The sequence below is a fragment of the Geotrypetes seraphini genome, chromosome 2 (assembly GCF_902459505.1).
Source record: "Geotrypetes seraphini chromosome 2, aGeoSer1.1, whole genome shotgun sequence".
Classification (NCBI taxonomy): Eukaryota; Metazoa; Chordata; class Amphibia; order Gymnophiona; family Dermophiidae; genus Geotrypetes; species Geotrypetes seraphini.
Genome location: NC_047085.1, coordinates 333,001,569 through 333,020,927, shown reverse-complemented (window position 1 = coordinate 333,020,927; position 19,359 = coordinate 333,001,569).

The following is a 19,359-nucleotide window of genomic DNA, read 5'->3' as shown; positions in this document are numbered from 1 at the left end:
GGGTTAGACCCTCACACTTATCTTAAGAATATAGATCTTCCCCGCTTAACCTTGGATCAATTGGCTACTCCTAATGTCCCAATTCACATTGATGAGGTCCGTTGGGCTATCACTAAGAACTCTTTGTACAAAGCTAAACTAAACTAAACCTTAGGTTTATATACTGCACCATCTCTGCACTCATAGAGCTCAGCACGGTTTACAGAAGTTGTGATGGAAAGGAACTCCAATGGAGGGTTAAAGGATTAAAGTGTAAAGAAGGTTAGATGGGTGTAAGAGAAGGAGGAAGTGTTACATTTTTGAGAATAGCTAAGTTTTCAGATGTTTACGGAAAAGTTGGAGGGAGCTTGAGTTTCAGAGTGGGGAGGTGAGGTTATTCCAAAGCTCAGTGATTCTAAAGGGGAGGGATGTCCATAGTTTTCCTGCATGGGGTATACCTTTTATAGAAGGGAAGGATAGTTTTAATATTTAGGAGAATCTGGTGGAATTAGGAGTTGAGGAATTCCAAGATAATGGGATAACGAGAGGAAGGATGCCATGAAGGATCTTGGAAAGGCAGGCACATTTGAAGTGAACCCTGGAGTTTACCGGGAGCCAGTGAAGCTTGGACAGGAGTGGTGAGACATGGTGAAATTTACTTTTTGCGAAAATAAGCTTAGCTGCAGCATTCTGAATCTGCTGAAGGCTATGGAGGCTTTTCTTAGTTAAGCTTAGGTAGATAGAGTTGCAGTAGTCCAATCTGGAGAGGATGATGGATTGTACAAGGACGGCAAGGTGTTTTTGATGAAAGCAGGATCTCACTTTCCTCAGCATATGAAGGCTAAAAAAGCATTTTTTTTTTATCAGGGAATTGAGATGGTCACTAAAGGATAGTGAAGAGTCTATGGTGATGCCCAGAACTTTGCTTGAGAACTCAAGCTGAAATGTGGAGCTGGAGGACAGTGGGATGGAGGAGGGTATTGGTCCAATTTTGGGCCGAGCCAAAGTAGTTTTGTTTTGGACTCGTTCAGTTTCATTTGTACTGTGAGGGCCCAGGATTGGAGGTTCCTTATACATGAAGATATGTTCTCGGAGAGGTTGGAGAGGTTCGAGTTGGTCTCGAGGAGGACCAGGATGTCGTCAGCATAAGTGTAAATTGTTTCTAGGGGGGATAGATGGAGGAGTTTCAAGGAAGACATATAGATGTTGAAAACAATTGGAGATAGAGGTGAACCCTGCGGGACACCACATGTCGGTTTCCAGGGGGAGGATGAGGTGCCGTTCATGTTAACGGTGTACGAGCGGGAACATAAAAATTTGGAGAACCAATCAAGAACTGTGGAGTTAATGCCTATCTCAGAGAGTTGGAAAACTAGAATATCATGATGGACAACATCAAAAGCTGCAGAAAGGTCGAATTGTAGAAGAACGGCGAACTTGTTACGAGAATGCAGTAGCTGGAATTTAGAGATTAGTGAGGCTAATAGGGATTCGGTGCAGAAGTTGGGTCTGAAGCTGTATTGGTAAGGTAGGAGAATGGAGAATCTTTCTAAGTAGGAGGAGAGTTGGGTAGATATGATAGACCCTAGCATCTTGGTTAGGAGAGGGATATTTGCTATTGGACGATAGCTGGATGGTATGGAGGGGTCTAGATCAGCTTTTTTCAGAAGTGGGGTCAGAGCAATGTGTCCCATTTCAGAAGAGAATAGGCCGGATAGTAGGGCAGAGTTTATAAGTTTGGTAACAGATGCAATGGCCTGTGCGGGAATATTCTCAAATAGGTAGGAGGGGAAAGGGTCCAAGGTGCAGTTGCAAGATTTTAGTTTGAGGCAGAGTTTAGAGACCTGCGATTCAGATACGAGCTCAAAGGTGGTCCAGGACCTGTCGGCTGGGATAAGGTTGAAGATAAGCAGGGTAGGGTTGGAATCGGTGGGCATCAAAAAGTTGTAGGAGACTGCAGGTGGGAAGGAGCATCTTAAGGTAGTGACTTTATCATTGAAGAATTTTGCAAGAACCTCGGCTGAAGGAGAAGAGGGGAGTAGGGTGGAGTTGTTTTTAGAGGTTAAGGAGCACCAGATGTTGAACAGTGCACTATTCTGGTTATTGGATTTGGAGATCTTGTCACCGTAGAAGTTCTTCCTTGCTTTTTTAAATATTGTATTGAAGAGCTTAATGTTGATTCTCCAGGTCTGTCTATCTGAAGGAGATTTAGATTTTTTCCATTTGCGCTCTAAAGCTCGACATTTCTGCTTCAGTTCTCTGTGAAGTGGAAGGTACCAGGGGGCCTTACGGAGGTAGGAGATGGTTTTAATGGATAGTGGGGTGAGGGAGTGGTAGGTGGACTTGGAAAGGGCGATACAGTTGTGCCAATTGGTTTCAGGATCTGCAAGCTTAGGAGCAGAGGAGAAATGATTGAGGAATTTTGTCCAGAACAGATCGCTCGTAAATTTTTTGCGGAAGGTAATGGAATTGGAGAAACGGGGTGGGGCTCCAAGATAAGACATGAAAACTGGGAAACTAAAAGCCCCTAGGAAGTGATCGGACCAAGGGACGTGTTCCCAACGAGTATCCTCGGTTGAAGTTTTGTAAGCAGTGAGGTCGAGGAAGCTGCAGGCCCTGATGGCTTTAAAGCAGAATTTTACAAACTCCTTCAGGAGGACATAGCTTTACCTCTCACTAATATGTTTAATACTGCTATAGAGTCACAGGAGTTGCTGTCTACTTTAGGATTAGCTAATATTGTTTTTCCCAAGCTGGGTAAAGATCTCCTCTATCCGTCATCTTATAGACCAATATCTTTGTTTTGCTGTAAAACCAAAATACTAGCCTCTATCTTAGCCAATTGTCTGGCCCTTTTCCTCCCATCCTTACTTGCTGAGCCGCAAGTTGGGTTTGTTCATCAGCGCTATGCTGTCCGGAATTTACGGAAAATATTGGCTTCTTTGGAATCGGTACACACTCGTCAATTGGATTCCCTTCTTATCAGCTTTGACGCTGAGAAAGCATTTGACTGCGTTCACTGGGATTTTCTATTTTGTGTGTTATCCCATTATGGTATCTCCTGCACTTTTGTAGACACTATACTTACATTGTATCATAATCCAAGGGCCACGCTTTGTGTTAACAATGTTGAGTGTTCCCCTTTTCCAATCCAAAATAGCACTCAACAGGGTTGCCCTTTATCCCCTTTATTATTTGTTCTCACCTTGGATCCTTTTATAAGAGAAAGTATGAGCAATCTGGAAATTACTGGGATACCTGTGGGTTCCTCCAGTTTTCTCATTTCTGCTTTTGCAGATGATCTCCTTGTTCATCTTTCAGCCCCGCAAACTGCTTTTCCTGTATTGTTGGACTGCTTTAGTGAATATGGGGCGTTTTGGGGGTTCAAGCTTAATATGGAGAAATCTCGCTTGTGTCAGATGTGGAGTGGGGTGTTCTCTTTGAAATGGGCTTCTGAAGCTTTTAGATATTTAGGTATCTATTTGTCTATGTCCCCTAATTTACTCTATAAGCTCAATGTGGAGGCTTGTCTTGCGTATACTAAACTTAGATTATCCGTTTAGAGACATTTACCACTCTTCCTATATGGCATAATTAGTGTTTACTGTATGATTATTTTCCCACGTTGGCTTTATGTTTTACAGATTCTTCCCCTTTATCTGTTGCAGAAAGACCTTTGTGCATTGCAACATCTCATAGGATTCACCTTCATTTCCAATATGGTACTTGGGCAGAAGGGGAATTTGGTTTACCTAATATGGTGGATTATAACTTGGCTTGTTTGTTGCGACATGTCTTCGATTAGATTAGGATTACGGAATATTTTACTCCCTGGGCTTTGGAAAAGACCCTTTTTTATCCCCTACATCCGCGTTATCTTTTGCATGCTCATGCCAAATCGATACCACTTAAATTTAAGAGTAATGTCCTACTCACCTCTCTGCGATTCGTGTGGAAGGCCCTCATGGGTCTCATAGGGCTTCTATTTGATAACTCCGACTTGCTACCCATAGTTGGGAATCTGCAATTTGCTCCGGGTATGCATCCGGGCCCCCTTGCTCGATGGGCCACTCATGGGCTATTGCATGTAGCTGACTATCTAACTTTGGACAGTAGGCTTAAAACTTTTGCTGATCTCCGGAGGTTGCCTGGAATTTCCTCTACTGCTCTCACACTATTTTACAACTCTCTTAAAGCAACGATGCTCTTTGAATACTGTGCAACAGATAGTATCAATGTTGCTACCCCTGATTGGGACACGGTATCGATTACTGGCTTGCTTAAAGCATTGTTTCCCCTTAGGCCATGCCATGATTACAGCAAATTGGCAGCTGTTTGGTCCGCTGAGCTGAATATGCTCATTACAGCAACTGATATTTTAGGGGGGTCTATGGTGCATACCTTGGATGGTCTACAATGCTTATTAGAGAGAGTCAATATCGTATTATACTTCGAGCCTATATTTCACAATCATAATTACATCAAATGGGGGGTATATCCTCATCTCTCTATCTAAAATGTAAGGTTTCAGTAAATACCTTTGCGCATACTATCTGCGGCTATTTAGTTATTTAAGTTCTCTAGTAGGTCAACACTTGTCTCCTAAGCCCAAGGAGGTTCTTCTTGGGGGCATTAATGTTGGAGTTGAGACACAGCCTAGAGGGAGCCACCTTTTTCTTCACAATGCATGTATAGTTGGTATGAAATGTATTCTTTTGATGTGGGTACTGTGGCCCACTGTAGTGCAGAACAGGACTTTGTAGCTCCTACAGTGGAAACCCCAATATATAGCACTTTGACGTGTGGCCCGAAATGGAACCACCCTGCAGGACCGGATTCCAAACCAGAATCAAAACAAAACAAAGTCACCACAATTATCATTCAAAGAAATAATATTGTTTTATTCCTTTTTGTATCCAGGTAAGTAGTCTTTTCCAAAATAGCTGCTAAGCTTGTCAGAATGTCCTACACAGCAGCACAAAGAAAAAAAAATAGCAAACCAAGCAAGCAAAAACCAGCATACAATAAAGTCCTTGCCTTGCATTCAGCAATGTTGTAACCTCAGCTGAGTCTGAGGGTTTCAGCCCAACTCAGGCCTAGCACTGACTGCTCCACAGCAGGCAGTTTCAAAAACCAAAAAAAAAACCAAACAGTTCAAGTCACTTATCTCACAGCACAAGTGTTTCAAAGTTCTTCCAAGCCTCTGGCCAGTTTCACTCACTGCCAGGTAAAGGGGAGTGACAGGTTTTGCACACAAAAGTCCTTAATTTGACTTTCACAATTCCCTTCCAAGATATCAGCAAAACCTCACCCCAAAAATCACCCCAAAAATGTTCCCCATACAGTCCAGCACCAACAAACTCCACTCACTGTTTGAGGGTGGAAGCAAAGTCCACCTGCATGGCTTCAGTAACCTCAGGAGCAAACTCTGCCAAACCTTCTTCAAATTCCATGGGCTGTTCTCCTGGCAACATGGGTTCCTCAGCCTGACCCGCCTCCAACACCTCCATTGGAACTGGTTTGCTGCTCCTGCTTGGCTGAGAGGACTCCCTAGGGAGAAAAGGATTAAACCTCCTCCCTAGCTTGCTTCCCTGCCTGTGCTCTGGGACAGGTTTAAATACCTTAGGGCGACACTCTGCTTTGTCAGCCCTGGCAGTGTTCCAAGGGCCTCTTGGGCTCCCCCGGTGTTCAATGTCATTATTTAGCTCAGAAACTACCTGTCCCTTCCCAATTCCTCTCCGGGATTTCTTTTCTGCTCCATTTTCTTTTTCCCTATCTGAGACCGGGGCAGGGAGGATACCTGGCTGGTCACATACCCCCTCCCTTAAACCTTGCTTATCCCTATAAGCATAAGTATTACCGGTGTTTTCGGGGATACGGGAAAGCACATCAACATTGGTGTTCAAACTGCCTGGACGGTGAACCACGGTGAATCTAAAAGTTTGCAGGGCTAAATACCATCGAGTGAGACGTGCATTATTATTTCTCATCGTGCCTAACCATTTCAAAGCAGCATGATCAGTAACTAAGGTAAATGGCCGTTCCTCAAGGTAGTGTATTAAGGTCTGCATCGCCCACTTAGCAGCCAGACATTCCAGTTCCACTACCGCATAGTTACGCTCATTAGGGTGTAACTTTCTGCTCAAGTATAAGACTGGATGTTCAACGCCCTGCTTCTCCTGACTAAGGATGGCCCCCAATCCACACCCTGAAGCATCTGTCTGTAGAGTAAATGGTTTATCAAAATCTACAGCAGTCAGGACTGGTTGTTTACAAAGACTTCCTTTTAAATCCAGGAAGGCTTCCATACTACCAGACCCCCATGACAACTTGTCCGGACCATCCTTCCTCAGCATATTGGTTAACGGAGTGGCTCTAGTGGCAAAATCTGGAATAAATCTTCTATAATAACCTAGAAGACCCAGAAAACCCCGCAACTGTTTCTTCGAAGTTGGGCGAGGGTAGTCTTGGATACACTGGACCTTATCCACCAGCGGCTTAATCTGTCCCCGCCCTATTGTGTATCCCAAGTATTTAACTTTTTTCTGCCCTAGAAAACATTTTTTTGGGTTTATGGTAAATCCTGCCTTTCTGAGTGAGGTCAGTACTGCCGAGACATGTCTTAGATGTTGATCCCATGTGGAAGAATAGATGACAATATCATCCAGGTAGGCTTCTGCGTAGGCATGGTGCCCCCTTAGGGCCTCATTAACTGCTCTTTCACAAGTCGCGGCAGCCCCGTGAAGTCCGAAAGGCATTCGGGTAAATTGATAGAGTCCATAGGGTGTGCTAAAGGATGTTTTGGGTTTGGCAGTATCTGTTAGAGGGATCTGCCAATATCCCTTGGTCAGGTCAATAGTAGATAAATATTGGGCCTGGCCAAGACGATCTAGCAGCTCATCAACCCGTGGCATGGGGAAAGCATCAAATTCCGAGATTTCATTGACTTGCCGAAAGTCAATACAAAAACGGGGGGACCCATCAGCCTTAGGGACGATCACGATCGGGCTACACCAGGGACTCTGGGAGGGTTCAATGACTCCCAGTGTCAGCATTTCCTGTATTAACCCATTAATCAAATTTTTTTTCTCTTCCGACAACCGGTAGGGGCGAACCCTTACTATCTTCCCTGGGGTGGTTATAATGTCATGTGAAATCCCCCCTGTGTGACCTGGGATAGATGAAAAAACGTCCGAGAATTTTCCCACCAGAGTCTGAACCTGTTGGGCCTGAGTCACCGTAAGGTCACTACCTATATTCACCTTCTCTTCACGACCTAGGTCTGCTATTTGGGGACCTAAGTCATCTTCCTGGCATCGCTGAGCAACTAAAGCCAAGGCTTCCCTATCCTTCCAAGGCTTTAGAAGGTTAATATGGTAGGTCTGGAGGTGATTTTTCTCATCCTTTACCCTATAATTTACAGGCCCCAATTTTTCTACCACTGTGGCTGGCCCTTTCCACTGGGCCAAGAACTTGTGCGGGTCTGAGGGTACCAATATCAACACCCGTTCCCCAACTTGCAACTGACGCTCCTTGGCTCTCTTATCGTAATATGTTTTTTGTTTACATTGAGCCCATTCCAAGTTGTCTTTACTTAACCCTGCTAGTTGGGCTAGTCTCTGTCTCAATTGAGCTAAATGCGACAATATATTCACTTCCGATTCCTCCGGAGGATCCCAGCCCTCCTTAACTACATCAAGCGGTCCCCTGGGTGTACGTCCAAACATCATTTCAAAGGGGCTAACCCCCAAAGAATCCTGTACCTTCTCTCTCGCAGCGAACAACACATACGGCAGAAACAAATCCCAATCTCTCATATCACCTTTCAACCCTTTTTTCAACATATGTTTCAGGGATTTGTTAAAGTTTTCCACCAGACCGTTTGCTTGGGGGTGATAAGCAGACGTTCTTATATGCCTAACCCCTAAATCCCTCAGGAACTCCTCCATCTCTTTGGATAGGAAGTTACTTCCTTGATCAGATAAGATCTCTCTGGGAAAACCCATCATGCAAAATATATTCATTAATTCTTTCATCAATATTTTAGAGGTGGTTTTACGTAGCGCAACGGCCCAGGGAAACCTTGTAGCCACATCCATTATTACGAAAATAAAGCTATACCCCCGTGGAGTCTTTTCTAAAGGACCCACTATATCCATTGCCCACCTTTTAAGGGGTTCACTCACCACTGGGATAGGTATAAGGGGTGCCCGTGCAGGTTTTTTCATCGTTAGCCGTTGACAAGTGGGATAGGATTTGCAAAATTCCTCTATTTCCTGTCTCAACCCGGGCCAAAAAAACCTGCCCAAGACCTGGTCCTGAGTGGCTTGTATTCCCTTGTGCCAGGCTAAAGAGGACTCATGCGCCATCCAAAGGATGATCTTCCGGAATCCCTTCGGGACCACCAACTGTTCCCGATTTTCCCCGAAAAGGCTTCTCTAAATCAAACACAGCAACGAGGGTCCTCAACTTTAGGGAGGCAGATTTCAACCACATGAGAGACTTTGTCCATCAAGAGCTGCAAAACCATGCAGAAACTGACAATCCGGAAACTATGTGGTCAAATCTAAAATCCATCCTGAACGAAGCATCTAGCCGCTACGTAAAAACAGTAAGCAAACGCCGGAGAAACAAAAAACCACAATGGTTCAACAAGGAAATTTCGGACCTCATTAAAATGAAAAAAGAAACATTTATCAACTACAAACATCTTGGGAAAAGGGAGGCAAAAGAAGACTATCTGGCCAGATCTAAGGCTGTCAAAAAGGCAGTCAGGGAAGCCAAACTTCAAACAGAGGAAGATCTAGCACGGAACATTAAAAAAGGGGACAAATCCTTCTTTAGGTACATTAGCGACAGGAAGAGAAACAAAAATGGAATAGAACGCCTTAGACAATCAGATGGAAACTACGCAGAATCTGATACTACCAAGGCAGAACTGCTAAACGAATACTTCTGCTCAGTATTCACCTGTGAAGCGCCAGGAGATGGTCCACAACTACAAATAAGAGACAGCCAAAATGACCTGTTTCGCGATTACGAATTTACACCTAGTAGCGTCTACCACGAACTTTCAAGACTCAAAGTTGACAAAGCCATGAGGCCAGACAATCTACACCCCAGGGTACTCAGAGAGCTGAGTGAAGTTCTGGCTGAACCACTATCTGTACTCTTCAATCTTTCCATGCGCACGGGAAAAGTACCCCTAGACTGGAAAACAGCTAACGTAATTCCACTCCACAAAAAGGGATGCAGAACAGAGACAGGAAATTACAGACCGGTGAGTCTTACATCCATAGTGTGCAAACTCATGGAAACACTGATCAAACAGGAACTTGACAAAATTCTAGACGGAGAAAGTTTACGTGATCCACATCAACACGGATTTACCAGGGGAAGGTCCTGCCAATCTAATCTGATTGACTTCTTTGATTGGGTGACCAGACATCTGGATGCCGGTGAGTCCCTTGACGTGATATATTTGGACTTCAGCAAAGCTTTTGATAGCGTCCCACACCGCAGGCTGTTGAACAAACTAAAATCAATGGGATTAGGGGATACATTCACTACATGGGTAAAGGATTGGCTAGATGGTAGGCTTCAAAGGGTGATGGTAAACGGTACCCCCTCCAAAACGTCAGCAGTGATGAGTGGAGTACCTCAGGGCTCCGTCTTAGGGCCGATTCTATTTAATTTATTCATAGGAGATTTAACCCAAGGACTTAGAGGAAAAGTATCACTGTTTGCCGACGATGCCAAACTATGCAACATAGTTGGCAAAAGCAGTGTGCCTGACTTTATGACGCAGGACCTAAGACAGCTCGAGCAGTGGTCATCAAATTGGCAGCTAGGCTTCAATGCTAAAAAATGTAAAATAATGCATCTAGGCAAAAAAAATCCACACAGAACTTACAAACTAAATGGTGAAACCTTGTCCAGGACCACGATGGAACGTGATTTAGGAGTGATCATTAGCGACGATATGAAGGCTGCCAATCAAGTAGAGAAGGCTTCGTCCAAGGCAAGACAAATGATGGGCTGTATCCGTAGGGGTTTTGTCAGCAGAAAACCTGAAGTAATAATGCCACTGTACAGATCCATGGTGAGACCTCATCTCGAGTATTGTGTTCAATTCTGGAGACCACACTACCGAAAAGATGTGTTGAGAATTGAGTCAGTTCAGCGAATGGCTACCAGGATGGTTTTGGGGCTCAGGGATCTCACGTATGAAGAAAGGTTAAAAAAACTGCGGATGTACTCATTGGAGGAGCGAAGACAGAGAGGAGACATGATTGAAACCTTCAAGTATATTACTGGGCGTATAGTGGTGAAAGATGATATCTTCAGTCTTACGGGGCCCTCGGTAACCAGAGGACATTCGCTGAAAATCAGAGGAGGGAAATTTCAGGGTGATGCTAGGAAGTACTTCTTCACCGAGAGGGTGGTCGATCATTGGAACGAGCTGCCTCAGTGGGTGATTGAGGCCAGCAGCGTGTTAGATTTCAAGAGGAAATGGGATATTCATGTGGGATCTCTAGGAGAGTAAGAATCAGGGAGTGGGTCACTGGTATGGGCAGACTCGATGGTCTATGGCCCTTTTCTGCCGTCAATTTCTATGTTTCTACAGGAAGTCCCGGTTAATCTTGAGCCCGGTTTTACCCTTCGAGAGACCCGTAGCCTGCCTCCAGAGATCCTGTAAGGTTGAGTCCGTACGTTGCTCGTTTGGAAACGTAGGGAACGTAGCAACTATCTCCCGGGGTAGGACTGGGAATTCCTGTGCCTGACCCGTTTGCCTCAATGCCTCCGTTCTTTTTTTTTTTTTGTTCACGGTTTTGGGCCCTTGAGGTTCTCATATGCTTTTGAGATGGCCTCTCTACCACCCCTTCCTGAAAGGGAAATATTTTTCCGAGCTCTCCTTCTGTACCTTCAGTTGCCAGGCCCTGAGAACGAGTGTTAACTAGGTTCTGTTTAACCCCTATGACTTCCTCCAATCCTGACCAGTCCTGTCCCAAAATGAGATCATATGGGGCCTTAGGAACTAAGGCAACCGAAATTGGATATACCCTATCCTGGTATAACAAAGTAGTAGGTCTAAGGGCATACCTCACTATATCTCCGTGTATACACTTTATGACCACCCCCCTGGTATGGGAAACTTCCTTCTCCCCGGGGAACACCTTCCTCCAAAACTGCATGGTCATTATGGACTGATCGGCCCCTGTATCAAGCAGGGCTATTGTTTCATGTCCTCCCACAGAGACTCTAATAATACATACAGCACGTGGTCCTCCTCCTAGCGTATCAGACTCAGATGATTCAGAATGTGCCCCTCTAGAGCCCTGGCTAGATAAATTTATCATCTTATTGACCACCCGGGTAGGCTCTAGTCTCCTTCCTATGTAACCTTTCCTATCTTGGCTAGGGTAAACCGGTCTAGGAGGGTGAGTCTGAGGGTCTTTTTGGGTCTCCTTCCTCCTTTCTTTAACCCTATTCCTGGCTGTGTGGGGCATATCTATTAGAAGCGAGGACTGATACTCATTTACAACTAAAGGGGTCTGAGTCTCAAGGTCAGTTTCTAACTGTTCCTCCTCAGCCAAGCAGGGCGACCACCGCACCGTTCCTTGCTTGGAATACCACTCAACAGGTTTCACCATTCCATTCCCATCAGTGACTTTGGGAACACTGGATCCTAAATTAATGTGCGATAAGTTAAATAGTCCTACCGGATCTCCCATTGATACACTCAGGAATGGTGGGCGTGCTAGGCCCATAGTCCTCTTTTCCAGAAAGTGCCTGAAAACCTGATTCTGTTGTTGCATGGCTCGTAGAAGCGCCCCTTGTCGCTGCTTGATGTCCTCCAAGTTAGCTTGTCGGAGTTCATCCCTTGCTTTCAAGATGGTATCCAACTGCTCCCGCTGTTGACGATACTCCTCAGACAACTCCGCCCACAGCTGGCCTTGCTCCATAGCAAAACCTAGAAAACAAAATAAACAAGAGAGGGAACCCAAGTGTGGCTGCTTGGAAATAGTGTTCCTCCCCCTATTAGCCTCCCCAGTCTAGGTACTCTTACCAACAGTACTGGAGAGTCTGCGCCTTTGGGTATTAGGCCTCCTTGGCCTCCAGTCGTTCTCTCTCCGCACGGCTTGCCTCTCTGGAAACTCGGGTCCCCGGGAACCGGCTCTGGCACTCCGATCTGGAATTGGCCTCCGTTCGGTCCTCCCTCGGGTCTGGAACACTGCTCCTACTCGCACCTTGGCTGCAACAGGAATGCCCCTTGCTGAGCTGACGTCCTTCCGGTTCTGGTTCCAAACAGACTCCTCCCACTGGATAAATTACAGACTCAGTCGCACCGGTGCTCAGGAACCAATCAACAATTAATTATTCATCAGGAACAATTCAGCTATGCATTTTCAAACACAGCAAAAAAAAACAACAAGAAAAAATAAAGTCCAGAAATGGAACCACCCTGCAGGACCGGATTCCAAACCAGAATCAAAACAAAACAAAGTCACCACAATTATCATTCAAAGAAATAATATTGTTTTATTCCTTTTTGTATCCAGGTAAGTAGTCTTTTCCAAAATAGCTGCTAAGCTTGTCAGAATGTCCTACACAGCAGCACAAAGAAAAAAAAATAGCAAACCAAGCAAGCAAAAACCAGCATACAATAAAGTCCTTGCCTTGCATTCAGCAATGTTGTAACCTCAGCTGAGTCTGAGGGTTTCAGCCCAACTCAGGCCTAGCACTGACTGCTCCACAGCAGGCAGTTTCAAAAACCAAAAAAAAAACCAAACAGTTCAAGTCACTTATCTCACAGCACAAGTGTTTCAAAGTTCTTCCAAGCCTCTGGCCAGTTTCACTCACTGCCAGGTAAAGGGGAGTGACAGGTTTTGCACACAAAAGTCCTTAATTTGACTTTCACAATTCCCTCCCAAGATATCAGCAAAACCTCACCCCAAAAATCACCCCAAAAATGTTCCCCATACAGTCCAGCACCAACAAACTCCACTCACTGTTTGAGGGTGGAAGCAAAGTCCACCTGCATGGCTTCAGTAACCTCAGGAGCAAACTCTGCCAAACCTTCTTCAAATTCCATGGGCTGTTCTCCTGGCAACATGGGTTCCTCAGCCTGACCCGCCTCCAACACCTCCATTGGAACTGGTTTGCTGCTCCTGCTTGGCTGAGAGGACTCCCTAGGGAGAAAAGGATTAAACCTCCTCCCTAGCTTGCTTCCCTGCCTGTGCTCTGGGACAGGTTTAAATACTTTAGGGCGACACTCTGCTTTGTCAGCCCTGGCAGTGTTCCAAGGGCCTCTTGGGCTCCCCCGGTGTTCAATGTCATTATTTAGCTCAGAAACTACCTGTCCCTTCCCAATTCCTCTCCGGGATTTCTTTTCTGCTCCATTTTCTTTTTCCCTATCTGAGACCAGGGCAGGGAGGATACCTGGCTGGTCACAGTACATGATCAACCGCCGTCCTATTGGCACTGGAGAAACATGTTACACTGTTTATTGACTTGGAAAGCTAGAGTCGCATGTCTTACTTATAAGCAGAAGAAATTATTTTGGTCCATTTGGAAATATTATATTGAGGCATCTCCTTCCAGATCACTTGTTTGATACTTAACAAGTTACATTTATGAAACATATTTGGAAATATCATTTTATTTTGAGTTTTTATATTAATTTTTATAAGTAGTTTACAATGCAGGATATTTTTCAGCAACTATGCATCAAATGTTACCTGATTACAGGGATAGGGATTTTCTTCATTACAATTACTGTTTATGTTGGGTTTGGGGAGGGGGAGGGGAGCTCAATACATTTGTGGTAGTTTGTTATATTTTACTGGAAGTGGGGGGCTTGTAGGGTGCGGTATATATTTGTACTTGTTTTCAAAAAGGGCAAGCTGTATGTTGTGGGTTACTTCTGACCCATTGCTTGTACTGTATCTTTATCTTGCTTAGCCAATAAAACAGTTTTGACTCAAATATTGCTTTTTCCAGTTTGAGGCTCCACTCTCTTCTTATCTGGGCTCATTGTACTGTGCTCTTCTGTGGTATCTTAAGACTCTAAACTATCCCCCCCTTTTATCAAGCTGTGCAAGAGGCTTTTAGCATGGGCCGGCAAGGTAAGTTCTCTGATGCTTACATGGATTCTGAGTGTCGGAGTATTTACCATGCTGGTCCAGGCTATAAACCTCTAGCACAGCTTGATAAAAACCAGCCTATGTTTTTTTTAATCTGGCATTTAATTACTTTTTTTTTTTTTTTAAGTCTACTGAGGCTACAGATAAGTGCAAAAGTTTAGGTACCCCTGGTTTAAAGGTATATTTCCATGAATCTCTAAGGGGCCCTTTTACTAACGTTTAGCACGTGCTAAATAGCCCATTTTATAACTATGGGCTTTTTAGCATTTGGCATGCACTAAACACCCCCCACCCCCCACCCTGCTGCTCCAGTGCTAATCAGAATTCTATGAGAGTTGAAGCATTTAGCACTCCAGGCTGCAGTAGAAATCTCTACTGCAGCTTAGTAAAAGGGGGGGGGGGGGGGGGTTAAATCCACTAGCATGCACAAAGTTTTAGTGAAAGACCCCTACTAAAAAAATAACAAAACCTCTAGATAGTACATGGTTAAATTCAACCTTTTTCTGTAAATTTTAATGTACTGTATAAGGTTGAGTTTAACATACTACTAAAGTGAATATGGCAGGTAGAAAACTTTAGATACCTTTCCAGTTAATTCATTGCTCCTTCTTGTGAAAGTTGTTAATAATGCCCAAAATGTTCAATGATTCATTAGGCCTTCACTTAAGGCATCTTTTATCAGGCCGAATAGTGCAGGCCAGTGTGGTTTATGCACTGAAGCCCATTGGGACTGAATGGGCTTCACTGCATGGCATTCATTTCCATGGCTTGATAAAAGAGGCCCTTAGATAAAGATAATTCTAGTGTTAAACAAATATTCTTATCCTTGTAACCTCTCAGCTTGTGATTGTCTACTTTTAACAACATGTATGAACATTTGAAAATGAAGATAATTCACTCTTACAAAGGGCAAGTTATAAAATCTCCAAAATCTATTTCCATAAACATATGATTTGGGGGGAGTCAGCGTGTTTGGCTTTTTCCTTATATCTCTAAGAGTATTTAGACAATTGTTTCTTGATATGAGGCCTGAGCATTGTCTTTGGGATAGCAATTTTTTTATGATATCCTGTTACGTGTTTGATAAGAATTGATGGTCAAGGTTATACTTTTTTTAAAACCAAAAGCATTTCAGATTATTTCTGGATTTGAAAAAGAATGTTGCTGTTCTTCCCAGCCTATTACTTAATTATATTATCTAGCAGGAAGCACATTATTTTTTGAACTTTTTCCTGTGCTATGTATTAGTATTTTCTTCTTAAATGAGATATGATCATCATCTTTGGGGTTCGGTGCTTGGACCCATGCTCTTCAACATATTTATTAACGACCTGGAAATTGGTACGACGAGTGAGGTGATTAAATTTGCAGATGATACAAAGTTATTCAGAGTAGTGAAGATGCAGGAGGATTGCGAAGATCTGCAACGTGACATAAACACGCTCGAGAAATGGGCCGTGACATGGCAAATGAGGTTTAATGTGTATAAGTGTAAGGTGATGCATTTCGGTAACAAAAATCTTATACACGAATACAGGATGTTTGGTGCAGTACTTGGAGAGACCCCCCCAGGAAAGAGACTTGGGAGTACTGGTCAACAAATCTTATGCACGAATACAGGATGTCCAGGGCTGTACTTGGAGAGACCTCCCAGGAAAGAGATTTGGGAGTTCTGATCGACATGTCGATGAAGCCGTCTATGCAATGTGCGATGGCGGTGAAAAGGGTGAACAGAATGCTAGGAATGATTAAAAAAGGGATCACGAACAGATCGGAGAGGGTTATCATGCCGCTGTATCGGGCCATGGTGCTCCCTCACCTGGAATAGTGCGTCCAGCACTGGTCGCCGTACATGAAGAAGGACACGGTACTACTCGAAAGGGTCCAGAGAAGAGCGACTAAAATGGTTAAGGGGCTGGAGGAGTTGCCGTACAATGAGAGATTGAAGAAACTGGGCCTCTTTTCCTTTGAAAAGAGGAGACTGAGAGGGAACATGATCGAAACATTCAAAATACTGAAGGGAATAGATTTAGTAGATAAAGACAGACTGTTCACACTTTCCAAGGTAGGGAGAATGAGAGGGCACTCTCTAAAGTTGAAAAGGGATAGATTCCGTAAAAACATAAGGAAATTCTTCTTCACCCAGAGAGTGGTGGAAAACTGGAACGCTCTTCCTGTTATAGGGGAAAACACACTTCAGGGTTTCAAAATTAAGTTGGACAAGTTCTTGCTAAACTGGAATATACGCAGGTGAGGAGGAGGAGGAAGGCGGAACAAGGCCCTAGGTGCGCCAGAGCACGAGGGAGACTTCGGGGCAGAGGTAGGACAAGCTCCGCCCACCCCCACCGCGTCAGCAGCTTGCGACCAGGCTCCTCCATTAAAGGAGGCGAGCCAACGGCGCGCAGCCATTCGGCACGCGGCGAAGGCAAGCCTTAGCGAGAGCGCCTTTGCGAAGAGCCTTAAGAAGAGCCTAATCTTTTACCCTATTCTTTAAACTTTCATTCTATCTCACAGGCAGACACCCTCTCGAACTCTCACTCTGATCTTTCAACTCTCACTCTAACTCACAGACAGATATTTCTTCTAACTCTCTAACTTACTTACTATCAGGCAGACCTCAGCTACAACTTGGATATGGCAGGGAGAACAAGAAGCGCCATGTCTGCAATCAAGACCAGCTTTCCAATAACCGAGGGGATCCAGGAGGTGACCACGGCATGCGTGCAGAAGGAGGAGGACCCAGAACGGTGGACAGAGATCTCTGTGCAGACCGAGATCATCCCCCTCCCCCACCAGTTCTCTACAGTCTCTACACAGACAGAGGAGGTCGACCAGCTAGACGGAGACATCATGCAGGAACTAAGGAGTCTCAGAGAGGAGGTGAAATGCCTGAGAAGCATCCGAGAGGATGAGGCCTACGTTGACGGAATCGTCCAGGAGCTGTCCCAAATCACCGAGCTGGCCCATGACAGGTCCATCCTCGAGACACCCAAATCAACAGCTTTTAAACCAACAATTGGGGTACAGGAGATGGATGGAGACGCTGACTCCTAGCAGCTGGTGACCTTCTCCACGGGCAAGCACAGGAGATCCCCCTCCCCTCTTTCAATCTCTTCACCTTCTTCTTCTTTTTCTCACCAACAGGGCAGCTTTACATCAATCCCACAATTCACCCTGAGGAACAGATTCCAGATCCTACAGGAAGAGGCTGCCGACAAGGAGCAGGAGCAAGTCCAACACACAGCTCCAACTCCGAGGACAACTGTTCGACTCCCCCCGAAGAAACGCAGAGTAATAGTCATTGGGGACTCCATGCTGAGGGGCACCAAGGGACCAATCTGCAGACCAGATATGCAGTCAAGGGAGGTTTGCTGTCTGCCCTGGAGCCAGGGTCCTGTCTTGATAGGCTTCTCAAGCCCCAAGATCACTTCCCCATGCTCCTCATCCACATCGGCACAAACGACACTGCTAGGAACACCCTGGAGAACATAACTAGAGATTTTAGAGCTCTGGGTGAGAGGCTGAAGCGGACAGGAGCACAGGTGGTCTTCTCCTCGATCCTCCCAGTTATAGGCAAGGGAAGTGCCAGGAATGAGCGTATACTGAGGACTAACGAGTGGCTACAAGGATGGTGCCGGGAAATGAACTTCGGATTCCTGAACCATGGAGAGGCATTGCAAGAACTTCAGGGACCAGATAGACTCCATCTGACCAGTACAGGTAAGACCGTCTTCGGACACCAAATAGCCCGCCTGCTTCGTAGGGCTTTAAACTAGGTAAGTTGGGGGAGGGTACCCACTCATATACAAGTGCAGAAAGTAACCATCCTGATGAGGCGTGTCGAAACTCCAATTCTAAGTCCAAGGTAAGCACCCCCATTGAAAACAATTCCCTAGGAGTCACGCTAACTCAGGTGAGAAACTCTGCACAGGGACTTAGCAATCACAGAGTATGGAGGGCTATGTATGTTAATGCACACAGTTTAGGCAAAAAATTCTAGAATTGGAGACCGAAATAATGAATGCCGACCTAGACGTGGTGGCGATATCCGAAACTTGGTTCATGGACTCTCATGGGTGGGATATGGCTATACCGGGTTACAACTTACTTCGTCAAGACAGAGAGGGCAAGTTAGGAGGAGGAGTAGCACTATATATTAAAGAAGACATCAAAACCACCAGAATCACAGATGTCAAGTACACCGGGGAATCCCTCTGGGTGAACTTGGCCAGAGGCAGAGAAAAATGCCTGTATCTTGGTGTAGTGTACAGACCTTCAAGACAACTGGAAGACAAAGACTCAGAACTAATAGATGACATAGAGAATATCACTCTACGGGGAGATGCTGTTCTGCTAGGGGGCTTCAACATGCCTGACGCAGATTGGAACACATATTCAACGACAACCAGCGGCAGCAGGAGGCTGTTAACATCCATAAAGGGAGCACGACTCAAACAAATGGTATTGGAGCCCACTAGGGCCCAGGCGATCCTGGACCTGGTACTCACCAACGGGGATAGCCTCTCAGAGGTCTCGGTAGGAGATACGCTAGCCTCCAGTGACTACAACATGGTGTGGTTCTACCTCATGAAAGGTTTCCCTAGATCAAACACGAGAACAAAGGTACTCAACTTCCGAGGCACTGACTTCGAATGCATGGGAGATTTCGTCCATCGGACACTGCAGAACCAAGCTACGACCGATAATGTGGAGGCTATGTGGTCATCCCTGAAATCTACCATACATTAAGGCTTAAGCCTCTACATAAAATCAGTAAATAAACGGCGGAGAAACAATAAACCCCAATGGTTCTCCGCAGAGATCTCGTACCTCATCAAAGAGAAGAAAAAAGCATTTATTTCCTACAAACGAACGGAGAAAAGGGAAGCTAAACTAGAACATATGGCCAGGTCTGCAGCGGTCAAAACGGCAGTTAGCGAGGCCAAACTTCGAGTAGAAGAAACTCTAGCAATGAACATTAAGAAGGGGGACAAATCCTTCTTCAGGTATATTAGAGACAGAAAAAGAAACACAGACGGGATAGTATGCCTTAGAAAACCAGATGGGAACTACGCAGAATCAGATTCCGATAAAGCCGAACGACTGAATGAATACTTCTGCTCGGTCTTCACCTCCGAGGCACTGGGGCACGGTCCACAGTTGCAGGCAAGGCAAAGCGCGGAGGACCCGTTTCTGAATTTCAAATTCACACCCGGCGACGTCTACTGCGAAC